Below are 14,497 nucleotides of genomic sequence, written 5' to 3'. Positions count from 1 at the left end.
CATGAGTTATCCAAATGAACTTGTTTTGGAAGACTGGACTTGGTCACTTGTGGAGGAATAGGCTGGGTAATAATCTCAGGCTGATGACTGGGGCTGTAACTCGTTGATCAAAGGGTGAATTCGTGATCTAATGGAGTCAGTGTCCTGTACCAGTATTCAGAATATGCTGAATTATATTTTACAATATATGGAAAGATAAAGTGTCAGTCTCCATAGTTAGAAAAGCAGTGGACAGCTGTGACAGAACAGGTGCTGTTAATAGTGTGAGACTACACAACAGAGAAAATGGATCAACACCAGCACAGTACTGAAGCCAGCAAACTGTGAATCTTCTTTCACACTTGTAAGTCTGGAATTTGCTAACATCACGTGTCTGTGAGAAGGCTGAGGGGCAGGAAGCCTGTTCTTAGTGCAGGATAAATGGCACAAAAAGTAAGGGAAGAAAGGTTGGCATAAGATTTAGTTGTAAGGGTATTTGTGTGATTGGTTGATTTTGGTTTTTCACTTGCATTAAAAGGTTTTCCTGTGATATGGTGCTCGTCTCATGTTCCACTTCTCCATAGCTTCCTTTAACAGGAAGCACAGTCTTCCTTCTCTGTGTTTTTGCTTATCCAGTGTGTTGACAAAGGCATATTCTCATACCTAAAGGATAAAAAATGCATGTCTTACCAAAGAAAGATAGTCCATTTAAAGCTACGATATCTTTAAACACAAATATCTTGTTGGAGCATCTTATTAATCACAAATTCTGTAGTAATTTCTGGAGCTGATGAGTAAACTTTAGGAGCTGCCAGAAGTCCTGAAATGTGCAGGCATGTGAGAAGGCTCTTATTTCTCCTTCTTGAGCAGGTTTTACTTTGATTCTTACTTCTCACATCGGCATGTTTGTGATTGTTTCAACAAAGGAGCCTCTAAAACTAGAGGTTTGTGGTTCAAAACATTACCAAAGCAGTGATGAACTGGGAGAAATGAGATGCTTGAGCGTGTCCAGAGAAGAGCGACGAGGCTGGTGAGAGAGAAATTTAGGCTTGAGGTGAGGAGAAAGTTCTTCACTGAGAGAGTCATTGGCTACTGGAATGGGCTGCCCAGGGAGGTGGTGGAGTCGTGGTCCCTGGAGCTGTTCAAGGCAAGACTGGACGTGGCACTTGGTGCCATGGTCTAGCCTTGAGAATTGTGGTAAAGGGTTGGACTTGATGATCTGTGAGGTCTCTTCCAACCTTGGTGATACTTAGTGGAGGCAGCGGTACATTAGAAGATTCACTGTTTCTGTTGGGAGCTTGAACTTTACCAGTGCAAAAGTGGGTAATAACCAGAGGAGAAAGATGTCCTTGACCTACGTGGTTAGCGGTGTAGTTCTGTAAAAGCCATGGCATAGCAGTTTTTCCTTAGTCCTGCCATCCAGTAAGTTGCTACCACAGGGAACCATAAAAGCCTTGTGGAAGAGACTTCTGGTGCATGCTGCATTTAGTGCAGCATGCATTAGCTAGTATTGCATGTGACTCACCTCACAAGGAAATGAAATCAAGATAACCAGTATTTGCCTAAATCCTCACTGTTTCAATATTGTAGGAACCATGATGGAACAGACTAACTACTCCTTTGAGTTTAATTAAGATAAGAAAGTATATTTGCTGCAATTGCTATAAGATGTGACTAGCCAGTGTAATAAATATCCCTTCTTAGAACAAATGTATCACAACTTGTGGAATTCAAAATCTGTTTCCAGACTTAAGGGAAACAGTATCAGCTTTCATGAAGAAAATAAATGTTTGGATTTAGATTGGAAAGAAGAAAAACGTGAGGATGTTTAGTCAGTTTGAGATAACCCTATTTTTTTTTTCCTGGTAATCATATTTCCTCCCGCTTAGGACTATTTTAGGGCCTTCAGTTACTGAAATAGTTTCAAACATTCCTCATTTCTGACACTAGATTTTTAGAGAGAGTGCTGAATCTCAGGCTATAGGATTGCAGAAATGTAAGCTGCTAACTCTTGGCTGTGCTAATTGCATCCCTTTTTCTTCTGCCAGTGGTGATGCTTGCTGGATCCTTTGCTGAGCCTTTGCACACTTTAATCTGGCATAAACTAATTCATTAAATGAACTATAAGCAATTCTGTTTCTTTAGCATGTTGAAACATGTGACTTGTCCAGTCAACAGAGGTGCCAGGCTGAAGATGATGCTATATGAGTAGTTAGCAGCTAAATAGGCTTAGGCTGCTTAAAACTCTTGCCTTAGGCAGTGGAAAGCTATTGTTTGCATCTTCCAGCTCTTGCTTGTCTTCATGCAGGCAGGTGACTTTTATGAATACTTCTCTTGATGTCATCTGAAACCTACAACTGACTATTCGTAGAATGAGTCCAGAAAGGTATTTTTGGTGATTGGGAGTGGCTCATGTAGCTTAAGACCATTTGCCACGTGTGGATGTGGGAGTTTCCATGCACATTTTCTCAAGAAAGCTTTGGTATATATTTGAGCTCTCTGAGTCCTTCCAACTATATATTTGAGCTGGTTGAGCCACATTCCTCTCTTCTCTCCCATTCTTCCAAAGGGAAGTGTTAGGGATTTGAAATAGCTCTGCGAAAAGTCCAGTAAGCTGTGGAGATGACCATTACTAGGCAAAAAAGGAGAAGAGAGCAAAACCTTCCTGTCTCTGTGGCAGCAAGCTATGAGTCTGTAATCTATCCTTAAATCTAGGCTGTACCAGTGCAAGTAAACCTTGAGGAAGGGACCTGAGAACTGTTCATCTAATGCCACTAATATTTTGCCAGTTTCCTATTCTCCATCTGTTATATAAATCACTGTGGGACATTATCAGGACTCTGTAAACTCTTTACTAACACCAAACACTTAATTGAAATGTGAACCACAAATCATATTTCTTTTAAACTTCTGGGTATGGGAAAAGGGCAGAAAAAGCTTCTGAATCATATTAGTTTGATCCCTGACTTTTTAAATGTCAACTTCAAGTCATTAATAGTGCCTGATTCATCTTGCTTTCTGAAATGTGATATCTTCAAACAAGATGACATCAACTTAGAACTTCATGATTGATTGGAGAAAGGTAATTTGACAACTTTTTCAAGAGTTGTTGTTTACAAGTGATACAGCTTGTTTTCAAATGCTGTACTCAAGCACACCAGACTTTAGATTGGGTCACATTTAAAGTAGTTTACCCTGGGACAGGTTTAGGATGGGGAATGCCTCTTTGGAAGCAGTAATATGAGGTGTTGAAGGTAACTTAATAATTCAGCTATGACCATTAGCGTTTAGTGAAGCCCTGAGCAGCTAAGCCTGAGGTGTCAAAGGAGCTGAGCAGGCAAGGCTGTAACACAGGTCTTCTTCAGCTGGCACTGCTACAGCTCCTTCTGGAATCCAGAAAGAGTTGCTAGCACACTGGAGGAAGATCAGAGTCTGAAAATCAGTTCAAGGCATATTTTTAGTCCTGAAAACGAGTGCAGGTGCTGCAGTTCTTGAAGGTATAGATTTGTCAGGTAACAACTGAATTATGATTTATTGAAGTAGGCTCTTAGTTTATAGAGTCTAGCCTGCAGAAGTATAAAAAAAATCCAAATGACTGCTACAGTAGCAGGTTGTATACATTGATTAGATGTGTCACTGCGATGTGGGATGGCTGATACAGTGATACTTCTTATGCTGTCAGTCCATCAAAGAAGGCTGGGAAACTCTTTTGTAGCTTTGAAGTCTTCTTTGTGCTTCTTTTTTTATGGAGAGTAGATGGCCAATGCTAAGTGGGTCAGTTTGGGTCATGGTCATCCCCTCCAGTGTATGTATGTGGATATACTATGGCTTTACAGACAGGAAATAAGCTTGTTCAGTTCTAGCCAAGGAAACTACCTTCAAAGTACAAAAATCTTGCAAATATTTGTGTTAGACTAACTGAAGTGGCCTTTCTCTTGACACATAAAATTTGATTTGATGTTCATCTGTTTATGTTTGGATATAAAAAGTTATAGAATTAATAACTGCATGTTTAGCCTGGGAGACTTTATGGGGATTGTTTTGGATGAGTAGTGATAAGAAGATCATCCTAACATTTTCCTTGAGAAACTTTTTTTGTTAATGCCATCTTTATGTTATAAAAACTTAAAACTCATTACAAGTATGGAAAAAAGGCTGAACTCTGTTATAAGTGGCTCAATTGTATTTTCTCTGTAGGAAAATTATTTAAATGTTTGGGTGTTTATTTAGGTAAGTGACTTGCATAATTTTATTGCCAATTTTAAAGATGTACATTCTGTTTTAGTGCCAATTCAACAAAGTATTTCTCGAGAGAATTGCAGAGAAGACATTTATCAGGAGGGCTTGCAAAGCATGCAGAAAATGACAGATCACAAGAAACTTTCCAGCATGTTCCTCAAGTTTGTTCTTGCATTGTTGCTATGGGGAAGACTGTTTTAACTATTGATATGCAAATAAGCATACCTGAAGTGTTTAAATTTCTGTAGTGTGAAGAGAAAAGAACTCAAATACAGAGCAAAGGCTAGAAACTTTTAAAAATCACCACTAAATTCAGATTTTATCTCAGTGTCTATATTAGGGACTTCTGGGAACTATGTGTGGAAGAATCTCTACTGATGCCCAGTTCTTTACTCTGAAGTCTGACATCACTAAAGCTTGTCAGAGAAATGTCTAGAATTGACTTTATATGGAACATTTCAAGAATGCTCTCTAAATGCAGGAGCTCACTGGATTCTGGCTCCATTGAACGCTAGTGCTTTTTTTTTCTTGCAGCTTGTGTGGCTGTGGATCAATGATTGATCAACAGAAGGTTGGACTAGTGATGAGGCAGGGTTGTGATCACACAGTCTTGCAGCAGTATATTCACTGCAAGTTGTCATGAGAAAGGTACACTAGCATGTGCAAGTAAATGTTACTCAAAGGAATTGTCAGTTTTCAGTAGGAAATGTATCTGCCATGCCTCCACCTTAGGAAGTCGTGTCTCTGTTTCTGAATATGCTTGGTAGCATTTTTATACCATTGTAATTAAAAATACATAGATTTGAGCAACTGGAGGTTTTTGCAGATTAAAGGAACAAGTCTTGTGGTATTAGCTGTGACTTTCTACTGCTAAATAACTTAGTGCTTAAAAGATAAGCAGAGGGCAAAGTAATTACCCAAAAGAAGGTAGACAGTATATCAGCAAAAGCTGACAAGGAATTACAATGACAGTTTATTTGAAGAATTTGAGGAGAAATGACAGATTTGTTGCTTTTTGTGTGGTGAATGTGTAGGAGAGGTTGCAAGTTTGTCTTAAATACTACAGTGACAAACCATGATTTTGTAACTACCTTTGAGTTCTTCAGAGACTGTGGGAGCCTTGTTGAAACCCATAAGGAGATGGTGATGCGGAAAGAAGGGGATGGAGCTGAAAGATATTACAGTGAGAAGTTAGAGGTTGATGAGATTTTTTTTTTTAAGCCATAGTGAGAAAGTATTGCATCAGGTGTCAGTTCTTATTGTAAGAGTGAATTAATCTCTAAGTGATGTTGGTTGTACAATTCCTAGGTGAATCTATCCTTCATTTCAGAATTAAATGACCACTTTGAGGCTGCAATGTGTTCAAGCAGGTGATTGTTGAAGTGGCATTTTTTTGACTTGTCTCTCGTTTTTGTGCTCTTTCATACAGATAGACTTACCTTCAAATGTAAGAGCTCTTGGCCTCACTGGTAGTAACAGACACTGAAGTCTGAGCTGCCATACTACTTGTCTTAAGGAAGTATTTGGTGATTCAGGTAGGGCTTGCGTGTTGCTGTGAAGATGGTTGTGTGCTACTAGTGGCATGTGTCCATTTGTGAATGTAAATCTAACTTTGGCACAATGTTTCTTCAATTTTTGATGATAGTGTGAAGTCCTTTTCACAGCTGAACCTCTATTATAATGCAAATAACAGTATATTCTTGGTGAAGCTACAAGTGAGAGCTTACCTTTTGCTTGTATGCCAAGAAGAGCTTGTTCTTACGGTATCTTCTTGGTCCCTCAGTTGTCTATTCCCATAATCTTGTGAGTGTATGCAGTTCATTATGTTGTGTTCTCCACTTAAAGGACAAACTATATTGAACAAGTGGACTAATTAGTGGAGTGGCAAGCACAGCAGCCTCGAGCTAAGCTTTTCATTTGAAGAAAAGGAAAAACCTACTTAAAGCTGCTACTACATTAAGTCTACTTAGAATCACTGAAAGTTGGATTCTGTGTAGTAGGCCTAACTTAACTCCTCTCTGAAATGACAGCTTGCTATTGTTTTTATTACAATGTGTTTGTAATGGTTTAGTTTGAAGTAAATAATGCCTGTTGTTACTCAGAGCTGAAATTAAATCTGAGTGTAATACAAAGGTTGAGGGAATCCTTATGTGGATGCTGCATAAGGCTGTTGTAAGTCCAGCTTCAGTAATTGGAGAGAAGGTCCTGCATTGCTTGTGGAGGTTGCCCTTCATGGAGTTTTCTAGTTAACAGACAAATAGAGTGAAAACTTTCCATCTCTGTTTTGATGGTAGAGGGAAGAACTGTCTCTTTATTCTGTCTCTCAAGCTTTGTGAGGATTGGGAGAGGTGCTGTCTGATACTCCTCTATTCCTGTGACTGCTGTAAGGAATTTTTTTCGGTTGCTCTTATGTCCATTCTTCTATTCATCACCGTCTTCGTCCTGAAAATAAACAGTGCTTATCTCTTCTGCTGTTGATAGCCTTCCTAACAACAACAAAAGAGCAGGGAAGGCATTTGCCAGTTTACTTCTGTGATGACGAGAAGCTTTGAGCCATGGTAGTGTCTGTTATGAAGGTGACCTTCATTTTGGTTTTGAGTAGGCTTTGGGACCACAAGACTTCTAGCAGCCCCTTTTAGTCTAAAGCAGTCTTTGAGTCATTAGATGTGAATGGTACAGGAGATGTACTTCTTGATTTATGGAAGTGGGATTAATTCAGTATGGTAAAAAAAAAGACTTTTTTCATTGTTTCATTTTCTTGCCTCCACTACTGGGCAGGAATAACCAGCAGTCAGTAACATAGTGACTAGAAATATCATTTGCCTGTTAATGCTTCACTGAGTGGATCTTAGCAAAACTAGTTGAGATCTGCAGATATTTTTGCTATGTTTAGAAGATACATAGAAAACGTGTGATTATCAGGTGTTGTAAGGAAAGGTACTGAAGGAAATGCATTGTAAATTGGAGCAAAAGTACGTGGTGATTAAGGCATGGATACTGGTGTGAAGTAAAGTTTAATTGTGAAGTGGATTAACATTTCTGCTTCCTGCTAATTGAACTGTTAATGATAAATGTAAAATAAAAAAATTACAAGCTTAAATTTAAAGCAGTCTTTCATAATTAGTTTGATTACTTGTTACAGTTTCAAATTATAAGCTTCTCTTATTTGTCTTTTACATGCTAAGCACCAAAGATCAAGACACATTATGCTGTGAATGGGAGGTACTGGGTAGTATCTGATGCAGTAGCCCTCTCTGGTCTCTCAGAACTCTTTATTTTTACGTTGCAATCTGCTCTTGTGATTGACTCACTGCTGTTCATTATCAGGAGCAATAGGAGAGGTGGGTAGCCTCTTTTGAGAACTGTGTACTCACTGCTGTAGAATCTGTGTGCTACTTAGAGCAGCCAGGTAAAAGATCACTCAAAGGTTTACTTGAGGTTTCCTTAGAGGTCTTTTTTCTGAAGATGATGTTTTATCACAAAAGACACTTCTTAGTTGAGCTTTGTATTGAACGCTGGATTCTTTTTAGTGAGCTTGCCATGGATTTATTTTGTCTACAGTTATAGATAGATGACCTTTCTAGAGATCAGGAAAGAGTTCCAGGGTAGGAATTAGCTGTTTTGGGAAACTGGTAAAGACCAGGAAAGCCAGGCTTCCATTACTGTAATAAACTTTTTATCTTGAGAGGTCCATAAGTTCAAATATGATTGCTAACGTTTTCATGAAAGCTGAATAGTCTCTGCTTTTAAAACTGCTATGTTTGAAAATCCATGCTTTTTCACCTTTGTTCTAGGAGATGGGGAGAGGAGCAAAATACAGATGAGTGCTTTGCCAGGGAAGGCTGTTTTTAAATGAAAAGGGAGTGATGGTTCTGTAGCTGAAAAAAAAGCCTGAACTAACCTCTAGGATTAAATGTGGTAATAGATCCTCAAGTAATCCATGTACTCACTTCTAACAAGCTGCCAGAGGTAACAAAGGAAAGGAAGCTTCCTGAATTTGCAGCCTTTTGCTTTCACTTCTATTGGAAAATGTTTAGGCTCTGCAAATCACAGAAGACAAGAGTTGCGTACACTCTTGTTTTCCATCAGTTTGCTTTGTCTCTGTTTCTGATCAAGGCAGTGAACTCCAGGTTATGAGGTTATACTGAGGTCAAATCTATGTTGTAGCCCTCCTGAAAATACAAATGTTTTTCCATTTTCCCACTATTTAAACCCAGAGTGCTAGCGACCTTTTGTCAAGGATCATGCAGGCTTGGGTTCCTCTTTCTCTTTGTGGTAAGAATTTCTTCATGAGTATTCCAGTCAGATTCTCACAACAACTTTGAGATATCTGGAAGCAGGCAATGACCAGCAGTTAGTTGAGATGTCCAAAGTAAAAAGGTTAAGATTAGTAACATTTTAAAGATTGTTTCTGAATTTTGATTGTGTTCTCAGCTGTTAGAGATTTCCTGTGTGACCTTCATGAAATGAGCTGCATATGAATCTTGACCCGTTTATAGGAGGTTGGGATAATATTTATGCTTCAGCTCAGAGGAGCTACATTTACTTGTATGTAGAAATGAAATAACCAAAAGGAAATGTAACAGCAGTATAAATCTTTGCTGTTTGTTAAATATGGTAAATACTCAAACCTGTATGCCGAATATCTTCCAGAACATTTATAGCTAAAGGTGAATTAGGAATCCTTTCAAATTTAAGTGCTTGAGACTGTTTCACGTGGCCTTCATGTTCATATCTGTTCAGCCTATTTCAAAAGATTTACCTTCTCTTTTAGGACCAAATTTGCTATATGTGCAGATGGACTCTACTTCACAGAATTTCAGCACATTTTCCATTTGCAGTTCTTTGTTTGCGGCAAGAGGAATGTTTTAGGAGCAGACTGCTAGAGGTCCTAGCCACAATATTTCCAGGTTCTAGTTAGCTATTTGGTTCTAAGCTCTAGGCAGTAGTGCTCTGCCTCTGCTCTTAGTCACTCTTTTCCCTGGCATCTTTTGATTACTTGTCCGTGATATGACAGGATAAACACAAAAAAGAGATTGTGGCATCCATAAGGGAGTGGGTAGAAGTTAGCCACTGTCTTCACAGCAGTTAGTTCAGGCTCCTGGAAGTGGCTTTGGGATCAGATGAAATAATGCAAATAGTTACCTGTTTTGAGCACTCAGCCTAAGATATTTAGCAATGCTGCTTGCACGGCTTTTTTCGTTTCAGTTCTACTTCAACTGCAGAGTTAAACAATGGTATGTATGGCACAGATGTTCAGAAATGTGTGTTCTGCAAGCCTCTTCTCATATGTCATACACCTTTTGGAGGTCTGGTTTATTGCTTAAAACTGGAGAGCAGTCAACCCCAGCCATTGACGAGTTTTTCCTCGTTCTCCATCTATGATGCTAAATAGCATAATTTCCTGTTGTCTTTGGATGAAGGTGAGGATAGGTAATGCTTAATTGTAACTTGTCTACATTCTGCTGTTGCTAAAAAGTGGTTTTTTTATTGCTAAAACTCTTATGGAGTCATGAATCTGGGTTCTTGTATGACTTCAAATTTCTGTGTGCTTTCCTTTTTGGTGGTGAGGGGGGAGTCATGATATGTGCCTAACAGAGCATGCAGTTTCAGTCTTTTCAGGTTTCCCTAAAATTTTGTATTCACATTTGGGGTATAGTCTTTTCGTGTATTCTTTATACATTTTATCCATGTCCTGAGACAGCTTTAAAATCTTGTTAGCACTGGTCAAAGGAGCTGTCTGTTGTTCCAGGAGAGAGGATGCTTTGGCAGAATTGTGCTGTCAGTTCTATTTCTGTTTCTTTTCTAATTAATCCAGACAAGGTTTTGTAAGAAGCGTCCGCTGATTTCTTGGTATGTGCTTGAACCTTATGTCCATTCTCTTGTGCTTGTTTTATCATTTTTTTCCATCAAGTCCACTTCTGAGGTCTGAACAATTCTTGTCCTATGGTGTCGATAGTGTGATGTGTACAGCGCAGTCCCAAATTAAAGGACAGTAGAAGAGCCTTGGTTGAAAAGGGACTTTGGTGCACTTCATGCCATATAGATGCAAACCTTAAATTTATTACCAGAGCGCTTTAAGAACAGAAAGCAACAGTCCAGATCTATTCTTGCTATGGGGAAGAATTTGCTAGTATCCCCTATATTGATCCTTTGAAGGGAAAGGAATGATAGAGCAGAATGAATGTTTATATACCTGTTAGTTTGCGTGACTATCAAAAAATTGTGGGGTGTTTTTTTTCTACTAAATGACAGGGTTGTGACTGCTGAAAGTTGGTTTATGTTGAATAGTGCAAGACAACAGGAGCAAAAATGTATGGAATGTGTCATGTTGTATTTTTTCTAAAGATGAGTCTTTTCTGAAAACAAGCAGAATTAGTTGTCTGTTTTGTGTGAGAATCACTGACTCTTCCCACACTTCATTTCCTCTAACCTTTGTCCCTGTACCCATATCAGTGCATTTAAAATATCCAGAATTCCATGCTGTCTTTGTGACTCTTGAGGCAAGAGTAGATGCTTTTGTGTTGGGTCATGAAGCCTGTGGTGAGTCATTCTTTTAAGCATATACCAGATCCATTTTGAGCATATTCTCATAGCCGAAGTATTCAACCCTGTGTTCTATAAAATCATCAGTAATGACTTATTTTAGTGGGTCTGTGCATGAGAAATTCCCATCTGTATGCCTCTCTAGCAGCAGCTAGTTTCCTCTTGTAGAGCTGGAGTGGGCTAGCATTATATGCTGCACTTCTCTGACAATTTTGTGATGAGTAAGGCTTTGAGAGTGGAAAAGTGCCAGAATATCTTCAAAATAACTTTTCCATCTCAGCAGGTGTATCTGCTCTTCAAATTATTTCCTTCTCAAATCTGTATCTCTTTTTTTCCTGTCCTTTCACAGGATTCCCTGACAGTGAATTCTCTCTGGTTTGGAATACTCATTTGGTATTTTAAGTTTAAGTAGTCCTTGAGCATTAATTAATACTGTTTCTTTTTTCACTTGTGTGATGCTGGTAAATGTTAGGAGCTGGACAAATGCCATGAAAAATTCAGATTATTTTAATAAATTGCCTTGCTTGTAGCACTTTTATGTTTGCATTCCACAATGAAGTGTTTGAGTCTTACTGACAGAAATGAGACAAACTGAACTTCAATTTTGAAGGAAAGTAACCATTTACTTACTGATGGGGAAACTAATAGGATCTGGCGGAGTCTTGGATGATTTATAATCATTGTGGTTTCAGATAAGTGTCTGTGCTGCAGGCATGATTTGTGTCCATTATATAGTTGGTGGTTGTGGGTATTCCCTTGCTTTTCCCATGTGTGTTGGAGAGCTTTTGTTCTGTAAAATGAGGTCTTTGGATCCTAGAGAAGTTTTCATGTGGCCAAGCCTATAGTAAATGGAAATTCAGAGAAGGTTTTTATGACCAAAGTACAAAACCCAGTGCCATCCCTGGTAGTCAATTACTGGACTTCCTTTAGAAAAAAAATCTTTAAAAAATCCTCAACATGGATTTCAATACATGGTTTTTCTCATCTGAATTACTTCTGTTTTTTTTATGTGAGATCTATAGCATAAGGATTGAAATAATTTTGCAGGATTGTATACATTAGTATTTTAAGTAACAACCGATACCATCATTAAGAAAGTTAATTCAGACCAAAATGGGCTATGCTTATCTGTACATGTTCAATACCTGCATTGAAGGACTGGATTACAGCCTTGGTGTTCAGAGGACTGCAGAACCTCCCCCATGGAGACAGGCTGTGAGAGTTGGCTCTGTTCAGACTGGAGAAGAGAAGGCTCCAGGGAGACCTTGCAGCAGCCTTCCAGTACCTGAAGTGGGCCTGCAAGAAAGCCAGGAAAGGGCTTTTTAGAGGAACTTGTAGGGACAGGACAAGGGACAATGGCTTTGAGCTGGAAGAGGGTAGATTTAGATCAGGAAGGAGCTCTTTGTGGTTAGGATGGTGAGACACTGAAACAGGTTGCCTAGGGAAGTTGTGGATGCCCCCTCCCTGGAGGTGTTCAAGACTGGCCTGGATGAGGCCTGATCTAGTGGAAGCTGTCGCTTCCCATGGCAGGGCAGTGGGAACTAGATGATTTTCAAGGATGCTTTCCAACCTAAACCCTTCAATGAATATGAACAGAACTCTTCCCACTGGCTGCCTGTCCTTGCCATCTAGAGGTGGGTAGCACAACTGACTTGTCCCTTGAGTGGTCTAAAAATCTTGTTTCTTGCTAATGTAAAATTTCTTTCGTGGGTTTGATGGAAGGAGGAGTTCAGTGTGGATTTCTTCTTGCTTTTTTCTGTAGAGTTTAATATTCACCTGCATAAGTAAAGGCTTAAATTCTGGAAAACAGGAGGGTTTTATAATTATGAGATGTCTTACATATGCCCCTTCATAATGCATTGATATAAGTAAGAGTAGAATATAGAACTGAACACTTCTATTTTTAAAAATACATTTTGCAGATGTTTGGCAGCTTTCACTTGGGTTTGAATATTAATAGCTTGGGTAGCATTTGTCCCAGAGATCCAAATAAACTAAGCATAAAACTAAGCTTTACTTCTTTCCTTAAGCTGCTTGGAAATGCAGTGGAACTCTGACATTCTTCTTCTGCAAGTCTTTATTTTGGTCTCTGGTGTTTCTTTGCTTTTTCTGTCGAGAAGTAAAAGTAAAGGCTGTTGGCTGTTCTCTGGTGTATACTTCTTGGTCTGACAGAAAAATCTTCATCCCATTAGGTCTGGCTTGCAATTTTCCCAAAGTCACAAAGACCTAGAGTTGCCTCTAGAGAAGAAGTCAAATCTGATTTTTTTGCAGTCAAGGATGTTGGATAATATGCCTCTGCTTCAACTTGATGGAAGAAAATGCTGCTGTCAGGACAGAATCTGAACTTACTCTGACAGCTCCAGAATCATTGTGGTTTTAATTGGAGAAGTGCTTGCTTCGTTTTTCCTTCTGATAGCCTGCCTACATGTGGACAGGCTGGAAGTGAAAATCCTTGGAGTTTTTCCCTTAATCACCTAAGTTGAAAGTATTTACTTTATGAAGTGCTTGGATTCTGATGCCTAGATGAGGAATACTGTGATTCTTCTGTGATGTAGCAGAAGACATTTAGGGTGTCTTTTTTAAAAAAAAAACAACTGTTATCCTCTGAGTGTTGAGGTTTTGAGTTATTTGTTCTGGCAAAGGAGGTTGGGAGATTTCAGGAATAGAAAGTATGGGAGAAAAATCCTCTGCTCAGCAATAAGGTTTCTAAAACTAGAGCTGGCAGGGAGGTAATTCAGACTCCTGCAATGTTTTATAACCAGGCTGTAAGTTAGAGTGCTGGTGCTGGCTTCATACTTAAATATGTTTAAGTGTAATAAATTTTGATAGCCTTACCTTGGATGGTGAAATAGTTTGGTATGGCTTGGATTTTAACTTTTTCAGAAGCTTATTTGTGCATAAGATCAGCTGATACAATGTAGTCATTGAAAAAGCAGCATTGCTAAGGACTTTTCTTTGCCCTCTTCTTTCAGTGTTTAGGGTTGTCTTAAGACTCCATGTGACCTTTGTATGAGTAAGAAGTCAGTCTGCATTTGACAGTGACATAGTGCATGACCAGATCTGTGAAGACACTGGAGTCCAGCCTCATTTCACAGATGTTGTGGATCACTTTACACAGGCAAAGCAAGTTACATTTTGTAGAAGCAATTAAGATTTTGGGGAGTGTACAGCAATTGCTTTGCTTTGTGTCTGGAAGAAACTATTTCTTTGTCCAGGAAAAGTGATGAGCCAGAAGGCCACAGTATTAGAGAAGAGCTGCTTGTGACTTGCATTGTAACAGTCTGGCCATGAACCTGTCCTGTGAAAAATAAGAATGCAGAGATGCTACACTGAAGTGGTCTGCTACATAAAATTGTTTGGTTGTACATTTAAAATGACATCTTTGCTGTTTGAGTAAGATGGTCTGATTCTTTCAAGAAAAGGCTTACTTTGATGAATTTTACCCTTTGTTTATTGCATACATTAAAGAAGGCTCTTAGTAAATGTTGGCTTTAGATTACACGGATCCAGTGTGTTTAGATGTACTGCCCTGCAATAACATCATTAACGGTGCAACTACAGTATTGTTGTTATGGAACAGTAAGTCTTTCTGTCCAACCTCTATCCTGGATTTCTTCTCACCCTGATTTTGCAATTCCTTTCTTTTAACTTTTCTTTCTGCTGTACATGTATGACTAGAAATTGGGTCACAGAATAGCTTTCTGTCATAGAATCAACCAGGTTGGAAGAGACC

General features: G+C 38.9%; 1 protein-coding gene across 8 annotated transcripts in view; it reads left to right on the top strand.

Annotated features, from left to right (window-relative positions):
- HMG20A (high mobility group 20A) overlaps positions 1-14,497 on the top strand; it is a 194,620-nt gene that overhangs the window by 3,179 nt on the left and 176,944 nt on the right. Inside the window, exon 2 of one of the 8 annotated variants that reach the window (XM_064157310.1) lies at positions 5,648-5,665. The exons of 6 other annotated variants lie outside the window; for them this stretch is intronic. The gene's annotated coding sequence lies outside the window, so the exon portion shown is untranslated. Of the gene's footprint in view, positions 1-5,647; positions 5,754-14,497 lie in introns of all 8 variants that reach the window. One more of the 8 variants, XM_064157309.1, reaches the window with a different exon arrangement.

Source organism: Pogoniulus pusillus, chromosome 17 (genome assembly GCF_015220805.1).
Source record: "Pogoniulus pusillus isolate bPogPus1 chromosome 17, bPogPus1.pri, whole genome shotgun sequence".
Classification (NCBI taxonomy): domain Eukaryota; kingdom Metazoa; phylum Chordata; class Aves; order Piciformes; family Lybiidae; genus Pogoniulus; species Pogoniulus pusillus.
This window is presented reverse-complemented; position numbering and strand designations above follow the sequence as displayed.